The 13184-nt window shown below is 42.1% G+C and overlaps 2 long non-coding RNA genes across 4 annotated transcripts in view; both read right to left on the minus strand.

The window, feature by feature from the left end:
- LOC135098372 (uncharacterized) overlaps nucleotides 1–13184 on the minus strand; it is a 126454-nt gene that overhangs the window by 46764 nt on the left and 66506 nt on the right. The gene's annotated exons all lie outside the window — the stretch shown is intronic.
- On the minus strand, nucleotides 1188–4974 carry LOC135098374 (uncharacterized). Its single transcript, XR_010266920.1, has 5 exons — nucleotides 4747–4974; nucleotides 4049–4158; nucleotides 3224–3441; nucleotides 2577–2634; nucleotides 1188–2165 (listed from the first exon to the last, which is right to left on the minus strand). It is a non-coding gene; the product is annotated as an uncharacterized LOC135098374 (long non-coding RNA).

Here is a 13184-nt window from a genome sequence, read left to right on the forward strand (position 1 = left end):
TCATGGCAAGTGCATTTAGCCTCTCCATCCCTGACAAATTGAAAAACACGATCGAAAATAAGACCGACGCAAGAACACTCACCTAGCCACAACAACAACCGAGACAAGACTGCGCTGGAAGCAGTCCACACTCATCATTATGCCCGGGAAGCCTCTCCCCATTTCTCCCCGCTTTGGTATCATTAAATAGTAAATAATTTCCATACTTCCTCACTGTTTTGCAGTATTTTTTTTTTTTCATATGAGAACTGGTGTTTTCATGTGCATGATAGTCAAACATAAATAAATTAACATTATTTTCATGAATCCTAGAAATCAACTGGGGGGGCTGCAGTCTCGCAGTCCCTATTGACGAGCCGCCACTGACTAATCTGCCGCCCTACATATCCTTTGCCTCTCCCACACACTCATGTATTTCAAATTTCCTTTCTGGCAAATTCTACTCACAAAACTAATATATCTGTACTTTTTGGAATGGTCGAGTTTTTTTATTATCATTAGTTTGAGCAATGGGGCCTGTTCTCTCTCTCTCTCTCTCTCAAGTACAACAGGAATGAGATGCAATCATACAAAAACCATTGCAATAATATCCTTAAAAATAACAAGAATCACATCTTAGTACTAATCTTCCAGTAGTGAACAAGATATCAACAGTAGTGAAAATAAAAGATGCTTGAATGAAGTACAAATCCCTCTCTCACACACACACACACACACACACACACACACACACACACACACACACACACACACACACACACACACACATATGAACCTCAACAAATACAGCGACTAATATTTTTAACTTTTGGGGTGGAAATCCTCAACAAATACAGCGACTAATATCTCGGGGTGGAAATCAAGAGTAAAAACTGCCACTTTCTTTTGCCATACAAGCAGAAGAGTTGTAGCAGGTCTTGGCCCACTCACACCCTGAACAGGACAAGGATGACAACAGGAAGTATAAACTGATTAACCGTGAAATTAATGTACCAAACCAAAAAATCTAACACATTACTTCTATATTTATTTTAGTTTACAATGGCATAATATATATATATATATATATATATATATATATATATATATATATATATATATATATATATATATATATATATATATATATATATATATATATATATATATATATATATATATATATATATATATATATATAAACACCACTGCTATATTATTTTTCAATTTTATAACGATCTATAGAATGAAAAAAAACTATTTATATTTTCTAGTTTACAATGACATAAAATTTAAAGAAACAATAATTTCTCCTCCATTTTCTAGGTTACACTGATACATCAACTCAAAACACATCATTTTTTTTTACTCTACTTTACGCAAATTAATCTAAACTAAACATCAATCCCTTTCTTTTACAGCTTTGTACTGCTTTACATTTCAGTTCATTATAAATCTCTCTCTCTCTCTCTTTTAGCCTTTTTCCCATTCATATATAAACTCAAACCAAACTTATTTCTTCTGAACTAAAAAAAATTGCTATATATCCCACCATTATATTCATCTCTTATATTCTTTCTAATTAACAAAGATACATCCCCCAGCACACACACACACACACACACACACACACACACACACACACACACACACACACTAAGCCCCACTGTTCTATATATTCCAAAACACATTTTTTTTTTTCATTTCACTTATTCATCTTTTATCATTTTATCTACAAATCAGCAACTCAATTTCACTTCCTCATTATCCTTCCCAGACAAAAAACATCCTTCACCACATCCAACTGGCATCCTATGACCCTCCTACCTGGCTCCTGTCTTGTCCTCAGGTGTTGCAGAAGTTAAATAATTGATATTCCAAATATCATCAGACTGATGATGCAGTCTTATTCTTGGTTTCATACCACCATCAGCACCACTACCACCACCACCACTTGTCTTAACCTCCTTAGCTCCTATTTTCTTCTTAGCCAGCAACGTTTTCTTCATCTTGTACCCCGGCCCTGTCGCTCCACCCTGCCCCCGCCCTGGCCGCCCCAGTACAAAGCCCCCAACCACACCCCAGGAGTGTGCAGGGCCAATGTTAGGGTTGTGCCAGGGCAGTTAGCGTGGGGGCATCTGGGGAGTGGGTAGGATGCCACAGCCAGACCCATAGTACTGGCCGTCCTGTTGGTAAAGTGGTGGAGTTAGTGTTGTTACTGCTACTACTACTGCTGCTACTATTACTACTACTACTACTACTGCTACTGTTGCTGTTGTTGTTGATGCTATATTACTTTGGTGCTTTTTGTTTTATATAGTGAATTGTTATAGTTCCTAATACTACTACTGCTGCTGCTGCTACTGGTCCTGCCATTAAGTTTTATATATGGATTTAATCTTTCTTTTATACAGTTAAATAACATCCTGCTATCACTATTATTACCATTACTACTTTGACCAAGCTACCTTTACTACTGGTATTACTTCTACTATTACTACTACTACTAATAATAACACAACTAGATATTTTACTGCTATCTGTACTATGATCAAACTATCACTACTACTATTTCTACTAGTACTGCTGTTACTCACCCAGTCCATCCTCCTCTTCTGTCTGCCTTCCCAGTCTTGCCCACTGTGCCTTTTCTTTCTGTGAGGAGACAGAGTTACAACCCACACACCCAAGGAACCTGACCCAGCCTATGCAAGATGACCTCTGTTAGCTGAGAGGAGAGGGAAAGAAGGAAACAGATGCAGAAGAGGAAAGGAAACCAGAAACATTTAGGCTGATGCAAAGATATGGTTTGAATAATAATGAACAGGATATATCGTGATGCAATGCTATTTTCATTTTGGCTCATTGTTTGTTGAGAAAAACCAAAACATTTAATTCTTCCTTAAAGTTGTGAAAATTAAAAAGAATAAATAAATAAAGAAAGAAATAAAAATATATAAATAAATAAAGAAATAGACAGAATATCAATGAATAAAAAAATATATACCTTGATACTTAAATAAGATCATCAAACAGACCCACAATTACCATAACATCACCTACAAAGACCAAGCTTAACCCCCAACCTTTATGCAACACACTCTAAGGCACCAACACCCAACACACCACCACCTCCACACCCACACTGGTCAACACCCTAACACTGACCACCCCCCACACACACACACACTTACATAACACACTCTAAGCCACCCACCACCCCCCACCCCCTCTCCAGACTTACATTAGTCAGCACAGCGTTGAGAATATTAAGTGGCAGTTCAGACTCCAGGTTATCCATATGCCATGATGCCCGGAGCAGTGGCCGTCCCCTGCGGCGCCCGGCCAGCCACCCTGCCACTCCCAGGCACCATCTCCCCCTCCCACGGCTTCGACATCAGCCCTCTCCCCTGTGACCGCCCCCCACTGCTGCTTCTGTCACATGAGTACTCCTGTGATGACCTGAAGAGGAGGAGGTTTTTAATGACATAATAATAATAATAATAATAATAATAATAATAATAATAATAATAACAATAATAGTAATGATAATAATAATAATAATAATAATAATAATAATAATAATAATAATAATAATAATAATAATAATAATAATAATAATAAATAAATAAATAGGTTTGGGAAGTTTTGAATCATTGAACATAGAGAAATTGTCTCCTGTTCTTTTATGAATCTTCTTTACTTTTTTGTCTTATTTTGTTGATTTTAAGCCTTTTCTTTTCTTGCTGTTTATTTGATTTTTTTTTTTTTTTTTGGATAATGTTGAAATAGCACTAGTGTTTTTGAAATTGCATTAGGTTAAGATTAATTCCGTTCATTAGTCTCAGTGCCGGTCCCTTCATTCTGTAGGTAACAACTTGATAAGGCATCACACTCTGCCCAGAAACAAGCAGTCAGTGTCTGGAAATTACTAGGCAAGGATTACCACCATATCCTCAAAACTCTCATTACTTTTCATCATATTTATTGAGTTTTTAAGTAATTATTCTACTTTCCTTTGCTGGTTATTTGATTTTTTTTTTTTTTTACATGACCACCTTAGCCGTACCTGCCGCCGCCGTAGGGGGGGTCACCATACTGCCGGCCGTACCCCTCACTGACCCTGCGGCGTGACTCTCAGCCTAAGCACCCATCAGATTCATCCTGCCTCACTCACTCCTGCAAAGAAAATAAAGATAAAAAAATAACAATAATCATCTTCCTGCCTTTTCTTTCCTTGCATCTAGAATTACTTAACCACTTGGGAAAGATGACTCTTAGCAAGGCGCTAAATAATGCGTCACGGCAGCAGGGAGGTGGGTGTGGAGGCGTGTGGGTGGTGTTGGTCTGAGCGTTGTGGGGTGGTGCTGGGAGTCCTTGCTGAATGGTGTTATGTATTCTTATTCATACTTATGTTTCTTTCCTTTTCGTTGTGACAGCCATATCAAGCTTAGGGTGTTCTGTGGGGACTTCCGAGGCATAAGGTAACTGTGTCCTGTCCTCTGGTGGTGAAATATGTCTGTACTGTACATTCGTTCTTTAAATGTCCTTGCCTGTCACTCCACTACTACGCCGCGCCCTTCAAGTCACCTCCAACAATACAATAAATAACATACAATTAAACATTCCGGAACTGACGAAGGCACTGAAGGAACCTCTATAATTGAACTTTTCTCATATCCAAGTCATGTTTCTTATATAATTCTCCACTAGCCTATAAGGTATAATTCATCTCTCACTTCACACATACTCAGGGACAGTAATTACCTTCTATTTGAGCTGTAATCGTGGAATTCTCCTGGCCCCAGCAAGCAATGCCAACATCAACAATGGCTGCCAGTTCATATAACCGTCCTGCTATGGGTACTGTTTTCGTCTATATATTAAATCTCCCCTTTAAACTTAGAAACTTTTTTTTTAGCCATTAAAAATTATGAATGCTATTAATAAGTAAAGAAATAATAAGTTTAAGGCTATTTCACGATTTTTTGCTTTGAGCCTAAATCATCTCTCTCTTACATATTCATCTATTCTAAGTGATACAAAATTCCAGTCCTTTTAATAATGACTCCATTTACTACGCATAAATAATTTTTACAGCAGCGGGAAGAGGGGTGGCCAACTCGGACTATATTATAACAGAGCTGTCTGTGTAAGATGATGGAACGGGTAATATTGAACAGGCTTATATATAAGGTGGGCCATGTACTCTCTGGTAATGTACATGGCTTCCTAAAAGGTCATTCCACAAGTCATTGTTTTGTTGAGTGACTTATAAATAAGGATGCTACCTGCAGAGCTTTCGGTGATCTCAAGGGTGCCTTCGACATGGCCAACAATGTTATTGTTGCGCCCACCCCTCACTCCGGGCGGGCGTGTTATCCACACGGGCACGGGTCGAGAAACTAGAGCAGGGGAGTCACACTCTGAACGCCGGGACAAGGCACACACACGAGGCCGGGACACAAGGGAAAAACACGGGCACTAATTCCTAAGTTTATTGACAAATCCTCTGCAAGTACACTGCTTTACAAGTTCACAGGGGCACCACAAGTCTCCCAGGGCACGACAGGCACTCAACAGGCAGGCACACGCTAGCTTCCTCTGTGGCCACGCGTCTCCGCTCTCTCTCTGTTCTCTCCTCTCCCAATCAGTGTTGCCACTGGATAAAACAGAAATATCCAAGACATCTCATTCAAAATCTCCAAGATCGACTTAAAATATCCAAAGTACATGAAACTAATTTTTCTTACATGAACATGAGAACACAAATGTAGCTTCTTTAACTCACCTTTCATACAGCAGAATATTATTGTACATAAACTTGTGTTCCTTCCTCGCTACCACTGGCAACCTCCGTGTCATCAGCAGGATACAGCGTTGCCTGTTGGCTGCTGCTACACTTGGTCCCATATCGCTGACGAATTTTGCCATTTTTCATGTCACTTATGAGATCTTTTGATGGTTTCCATTCAAAGCAGGGAACTTCTTGTCGATGCTTTTGTCTTTTTCATAGACATTTTCTGGGCAACCTCACACTTCGGGAACATTTTCTTTACCAACTCACTCAGATGTTCAGCCTGGTGAAAGGGCATTCCGTGTTCAGCCATGAATGCAGAAAGTAACAACTCTGCAGTAGCTACTTCGTCTTGAGGATCTTCTGCAGTTTTTTTCTTTGAAAAAAATTGTTGCATTTTTATGCTACTTTTTTTTGCTGCCAGGTTTTTTGTGTGCTTAGACGATGACTTATGGTTTAATAGCCCACTTCTATTTGTGTTACGAAATTTACAATCGCATACACTGCATAAAGCAACATATTTGTCATTTGCATCTGGTTTAAGCCACTCTTTGAATTCTGGGTCATTCAGCCATTCCGCATTAAATCCTTGGTGATACCATGGTTTTCTTTTCTTTTTAGGGGGTGTATTACATCCACTAGTGCTGGGAATGGGATTCTCTGTGTCACTATTATCACTGCAACTCATTGTTAATGAGTGAAACCAAACGCGCAGCTGTAGACCTGTGACTAGCGGTAGGTAGCGGGCGGGAGACTGATCTGGTACGGGAGTCACGGGACGCCAGGGTTGCCAGGTCTGCGGCAGTATTCCCGCGCACTTTTACTCCAAAAAGAGCCCAAAATCCGCGGACTCCACCCTCCAAAAGAGCCCAATATTTTATGAATAATATGCATGTTGTGTTAAAAACGAGAAAGGTAGAAAACGACATACTTTATTTAAACCTATAATAATAATAATAATAATAATAATAATAATAATAATAATAGGCTAATAATAATAATAATAATAATAATAATAATAATAATAATAATAATAATAGTGATAGTAGTAGTAGTAGCAATAATTGTTGTTGTTGTGGTAGTAGTAGTAGTAGTAACAGCAATAATAACGATTATATATATATATATATATATATATATATATATATATATATATATATATATATATATATATATATATATATATATATATATATATATATATATATATATATATGCACAGTGATATCTTATTCAACAGTTAGTCTATATCAATATAGTCATCATCATGATTATTAGCACTTGTGAAGTGCTTGTGTACATAATGACAGCATTTCCTCTGTAGGAAGAAACTTGTTACAGCATATGCCTTGTCTGTGCATATATGAGCGTACATGTAATGTACTCTCAAAACTTACATGTTGCATTCTGTTTCTTAACTTATTTTTTACTATATTCATTTGGGAAAATACTCTTTCTACCGAGGCATTACTGACTGGGAGAGCCAGTAGTGACAAAGCAAATCTCCCAAGATCTCGAAAATCATTTTCCCCTGAGGCGTCCTTATGGTCGTGAACTGCAAGCCAGAATTTTCGTCTATTATCAATGAATATTCACTTTTGCCAATGTCACAACACAGTTCCTTCAGCATACACGGTGCTAACACTTTGTTTACGAGTGCCGTGCATTTTGTCCTATGTAAGGATATATCCTTACCAGAAATATCTTTTACTAGCTCACCCATGTGATCGATTGTCCTGACGCTTGAATGACAAGCAATGTGAGCTGCTAACTTCAGCTCAGCAACTTTTGCATCACTAGTGACTTTTGTTCTTGATAACCCTGATTGAAACAGAGTCCTCATGTTAGAAAATGGAGCAGCATTTTTCTCATGCTTTGCTGTCAGACCATGCTTGATAAGGTCACTGTGATGGGCTCTGATCACAGTTTTGCAAAATTTGCAGGATGCATGAGTATCATCGCCGGCTATACTCCTTATCCACGTCTTGAGCCCGTCCTCTTGTTCCCACTCTTTACAGTATTTTTTGTTGTATTTCGACCACTTGCTCATGTTCACTTGAGCGTACACACATATGCACGTGGCCTGTATCCAGTATACTTGTATCTCCTCCAGGCAGGCTGAGGCAGCTACGAGGCTGAGAATAAACTGGCTGTGTTCAGTGTGTGTGCTGTGAGGTGAATGTGGAAATTATGGGTGCGGCATGCAGGTGTTCAGGATGGGTGCCCTACAGTCTTAATGAGGTCATGCGGCCCTAGTAGTAATCCCCTTATGGAGAGGGGAGACTTGTTCACACCCTTCTGCTAGCTGACCTGGCGCCACTCCTTATCATACGAGTGAGTCTACTCCCTGATTTGGTATGTCGGGAAGGCAAGAGTATATTATATATTTTCAAATATAAGTAGCCCAGAAAATAGCCCAACTGCGGTAAAAAGAGCCCAAAAAGCGCCAAACCGCGGAAACCATATTTTTCACGCCCAATACCAGGAAAAAGAGCCCAATTGGGCGAGAAAACCACGGACCTGGCAACTCTGCGGGACGCGTCCAGTGGGGTCTGTCCTAGGAAGAGACACGTACGGTACGAGTTAAGCACGGGTATATTGCGTCTGGCGGGTCTCTCCGAGGAACGAACAGGAACGGTACTTGTTGGTCAGGGATAACCGGGTGTGCTAATACTTTATCATATACAAATATTCCATACTAATTACTAAAACTTAGATATTTTCGATTTCATTCATCTGGATGTTTAAAAAATTCAAGATACTGGCGATTCTTCGAATAAATACCCAAGAACCCAAGACAGGAGACGAAAACCCAAGATCTTGTATAAAAACTCAAGCTGTGGCAACCCTGCTCCCAATGCTGCCACCTCCCACAGTGCTGCCACCCGCACCTATACCCCTGGTGTAACTTTATTATGAATTCATTTTCAAAGGTGTCAAAGGTAGATATTTAGGATGGGGCAGGGACTATTTGTACAATAGAACAGCACAGGTTTGGTTTCAAGGTGCAGTCTCCTCTGAGGAAGTCTTTGAGCTTGTAACACCACAGGGTGGAGTCCTTAGTCCAATGCTTTTCAACGCTTTAATAGACAAAATTGCGCGTTGTTCCTTCCCGCAGGGCACCCAGGTCCTCATCTATGCTGACGACATACTACTCCAATGCCCCACACCCAGGACTCTCCAGTCAGCTCTGTCACAACTAGCAGCATTGTGTGTTCAAATGGGACTTGTAATTAATGAATGTAAAACCAAATTTCAAGCCAAAGTGAAGGTCTCTCGACCGCCCACTGTAAATAATGTTCCCATCCCTAGAGTTCATACACATAAGTACCTGGGTGTACAGCTGAGTTTCAGGAAGTCACTCCACGCTGTACACTATGTTCGAGACCTCTGTCTGCCACGGCTAGCGCCACTTCGGCTGTTAGCAAACAGGGGCCTGGGGGCTGGCGTTCCAGTTCTAAGGATGTTCTATATATCTGTCGTACAGTCCCTCATTGACTACGCAGCTTCTGTTTTAATACAGTTTAGTGCCACCCAGCTCCGTCCCCTGGAGATTGTTCAGAATGAAGCCATGAGAATAATTTTGGGATGCCCCAAGACTGCAAGGATTGAGGTCCTCAGAGCTGAACTGCACCTGCCGAGTATTATGTGTAGGATACAGGAAATTACTTGTCGTACTGTTGGTCGGATGTTATGCACGGGCTCCGACTCTCTGAAGGGATCACTGACCTCCCTGTATCGTGATCTTCGGACTCCTACAACTCCATACCTCAGGAAGATCTTGGGGGTTCTTACAAGTGCAGGTATAGCCGAGGCCTGTATTAACGTTGTTATGTCACCGCTCCAACCCGTTTGGAACCCTCACCGTGTCAGTGTTGATATTCACTCACTGCATCAGCCCATGCATCAGTCATGAACATGTCTTGCAGCACATGAGGGGGCCAGTCCGGCCCCCTCATGTGCTGCAAGACATGTTCATGACTAAACTGTCCAAGTACACCCACCTTCAGGCTATTCATGTTTATTGTGATGGTTCAGTCTATGGCAGCAGGTCCGGATGTGGGCTGTTCATCCGCGACTACATTTCTGCCAATCACCACACTGACACTGAGGTTTCCAGGCGGCTCCCTGCATACATGTCCTCCACTAGGGCAGAACTGTATGCTGTTCTGGAGGCGCTCCATATTGTGGCGCCTCTCCATAAGGATGTATTCTTCTTTGTTGACAGTCAGGCTGCACTGCATGCTCTCCAGTCTACCTCCCCCATGGACTGTGATAAGTTAATAAATGTCTTGATCTCATCCACGCCTTAGAAGGTGCTGGTGCCAAGGTCCACTTCACCTGGATACCCTCTCATGTGGGTATCCCGCTTAATGATAAGGCAGACCGCCTTGCTCAATGTGCTTTTCAGGACGACACAGTGGACCCTGGAGCTGAGTACACTCTGGGTTATGTTAAGAGTAGCATTAAGGACTTTGTACATAGTAGCATTAGTGGAGCTTTGTTGCTAGTACATAGTAGCATTAGTGATCAGTTGCAGCTTTGTTGCCATAGGCAGTAGTCTTCTCTATGTACGTGTCTCCCAGAGCTGTGCTTACACCTATGGGAGATACACTGCATCACACGACAGGGTGGCAATGAGGCTCAAATTAGGCTATAAATACTTTTGGAAAGTCAGTGCTTCTCCTGGTGAGTGCTGTGTGCTGTGTGCTGCACCAAGGGGACACACTCTGCGTCATTTTGTCACGGAATGTCCTCTCATTGCTACATTTAGGCTGCAAGGTCAACATGACTTGTATACCCTCATTGACCATTTCCTAGACTCAGCCACTCTCAGGGAAATACTCAAGGAATATCCTACGTTTGCTCCCAGACTGTAGGATATTTATGCAATAAGGTGTACAATATCTGTATTTATTTATTTACTTATATTTTTGTAGTGTATACTATCTATTTTTATATTTTTGATACTTTACCCTTAAGTCTTTGCCCAGGGGATGGGTGGCAAGGTCCGTCCTCCTCCTTTGTTGTATTTCATTATTAATGCAACAATAAATGTATCAATCAATCAATCAATCAGAAAGCAAGTGCACTTTCACCACTAATGCGCCGTTGTGATAGTGCACCTCTCTCTCTCTCTCTCTCTCTCTCTCTCTCTCTCTCTCTCTCTCTCTCTCCAAGGCCATAAATGATCGATTAGTCGGATTTTCAGTAGTGTTTTTCCTGTTATTGATGAAGAAGACGATAACGTGTCATTAGAATCATATAAAACATCCTTGAAAATTCGTGTAACTTCATCTGGAGCCTTTGGGAAGCAAGAGTGTTTCACAGTACCCCGCACCTCTCCCCTATCTCTCTCTCTCTCTCTCTCTCTCTCTCTCTCTCTCTGAAGGTAATTTTCCCTTTTCCTTCCTCCATATGCCCCGTTACTATAATAAGCGAGACGGTAACCCACAGACAACTCCCCATTTATATGCGCAAAAGATAAACAAGATAGGATAAGTAATTCCCAGTACTGGATTATGTTGCATTTCACTACGAGAAAACTCATCATTAACCTCTACCTGGAAACACTTTCCGGAACTCTTACATGCCAGACCATAGACCCTCATAGCCACCCAAGCCTCAGTGTTAATACTGGCTTATACAGAATCAGTTAGTACGTATGAAATGAGGGAGGGTGTGAGTGTGTGCATGGAAGTCTGGCAGTGGTGTGCGTGTCATACCGTGTTGTTATCTACGTGAGGGCCTCTGTGTGGTGGTTAGGAAGGCAGTTTTGTGTTGACCGTGTCCGGCCGAAGACGCAGAGGTGAGTGTTCTGACAAACATTATGGTGTACCTAGAGACTGACACACACACTAGCAGGCAGAGAGAAATAGACAGATTGACACACAGACAGACTGACAGACATTCAGACCGACAGCTAGAGAAACATACAGACCGACAGACACATTGACAGACAGACAATGACATACAGAGACATACAGATTGACAGACAGACAATGACATACAGAGACAGACAGATTGACAGACAGACAATGACATACAGAGACACACAGATTGACAGACAGACAATGACATACAGAGACACACAGATTGACAGACAGACAATGACATACAGAGACACACAGATTGACAGACAGACAATGACATACAGAGACAGACAGATTGACAGACAGACAATGACATACAGAGACACACAGATTGACAGACAGACAATGACATACAGAGACAGACAGATTGACAGACAGACAATGACATACATATTGACAAACAAACAGGCTGACTGACAGATAAACGTACAGACTGACAGACAGAGACATACAGACAGACTGACAGACAGAGACATACAGACAAACTGACAGACAGAAATGTACAGATTGACAGGCAGAGACATACTGGCAGACAAAAGAGACAGGCTGACAGACAGAAGCGTACAGACTGACAGACAGAAACGCACAGATTGACAGACAGAAACGCACGCACTGACAGAAATAAACGCACACACTGACAGACAGAAATCCACAGACTGACAGACAGACAAACCCACAGACTGACAGACAGAAACCCACAGACTGACAGACAGAAACCCATAGACTGACAGACAAACTCACAGACTGACAGACAGAGACCCACAGACTGACAGGCAGAGACCCACAGACTGACAGACAGAGACCCACAGACTGACAGACAGAGACCCACAGACTGACAGACAGAGACCCACAGACTGACAGGCAGAGACCCACAGACTGACAGACAGAGACCCACAGACTGACAGGCAGAGACCCACAGACTGACAGGCAGAGACCCACAGACTGACAGGCAGAGACCCACAGACTGACAGACGGACCCACAGACTGACAGACAGAGACCCACAGACTGACAGGCAGAGACCCACAGACTGACAGACAGAGACCCACAGACTGACAGACAGAGACCCACAGACTGACAGGCAGAGACCCACAGACTGACAGACAGAGACCCACAGACTGACAGGCAGAGACCCACAGACTGACAGGCAGAGACCCACAGACTGACAGGCAGAGACCCACAGACTGACAGACAGAGACCCACAGACTGACAGGCAGAGACCCACAGACTGACAGGCAGAGACCCACAGACTGACAGACAGAGACCCACAGACTGACAGGCAGAGACCCACAGACTGACAGACAGAGACCCACAGACTGACAGGCAGAGACCCACAGACTGACAGGCAGAGACCCACAGACTGACAGACAGAGACCCACAGACTGACAGGCAGAGACCCACAGACTGACAGAGAGAGACCCACAGACTGACAGACAGAGACCCACAGACTGACAGGCAGAGACCCACAGACTGACAGACAGAGACCCACAGACTGACAGACAGAGACCCACAGACTGACAGGCAGAGACCCACAGAC

This window comes from Scylla paramamosain, unplaced genomic scaffold (genome assembly GCF_035594125.1).
Source record: "Scylla paramamosain isolate STU-SP2022 unplaced genomic scaffold, ASM3559412v1 Contig58, whole genome shotgun sequence".
Taxonomy (NCBI): domain Eukaryota; kingdom Metazoa; phylum Arthropoda; class Malacostraca; order Decapoda; family Portunidae; genus Scylla; species Scylla paramamosain.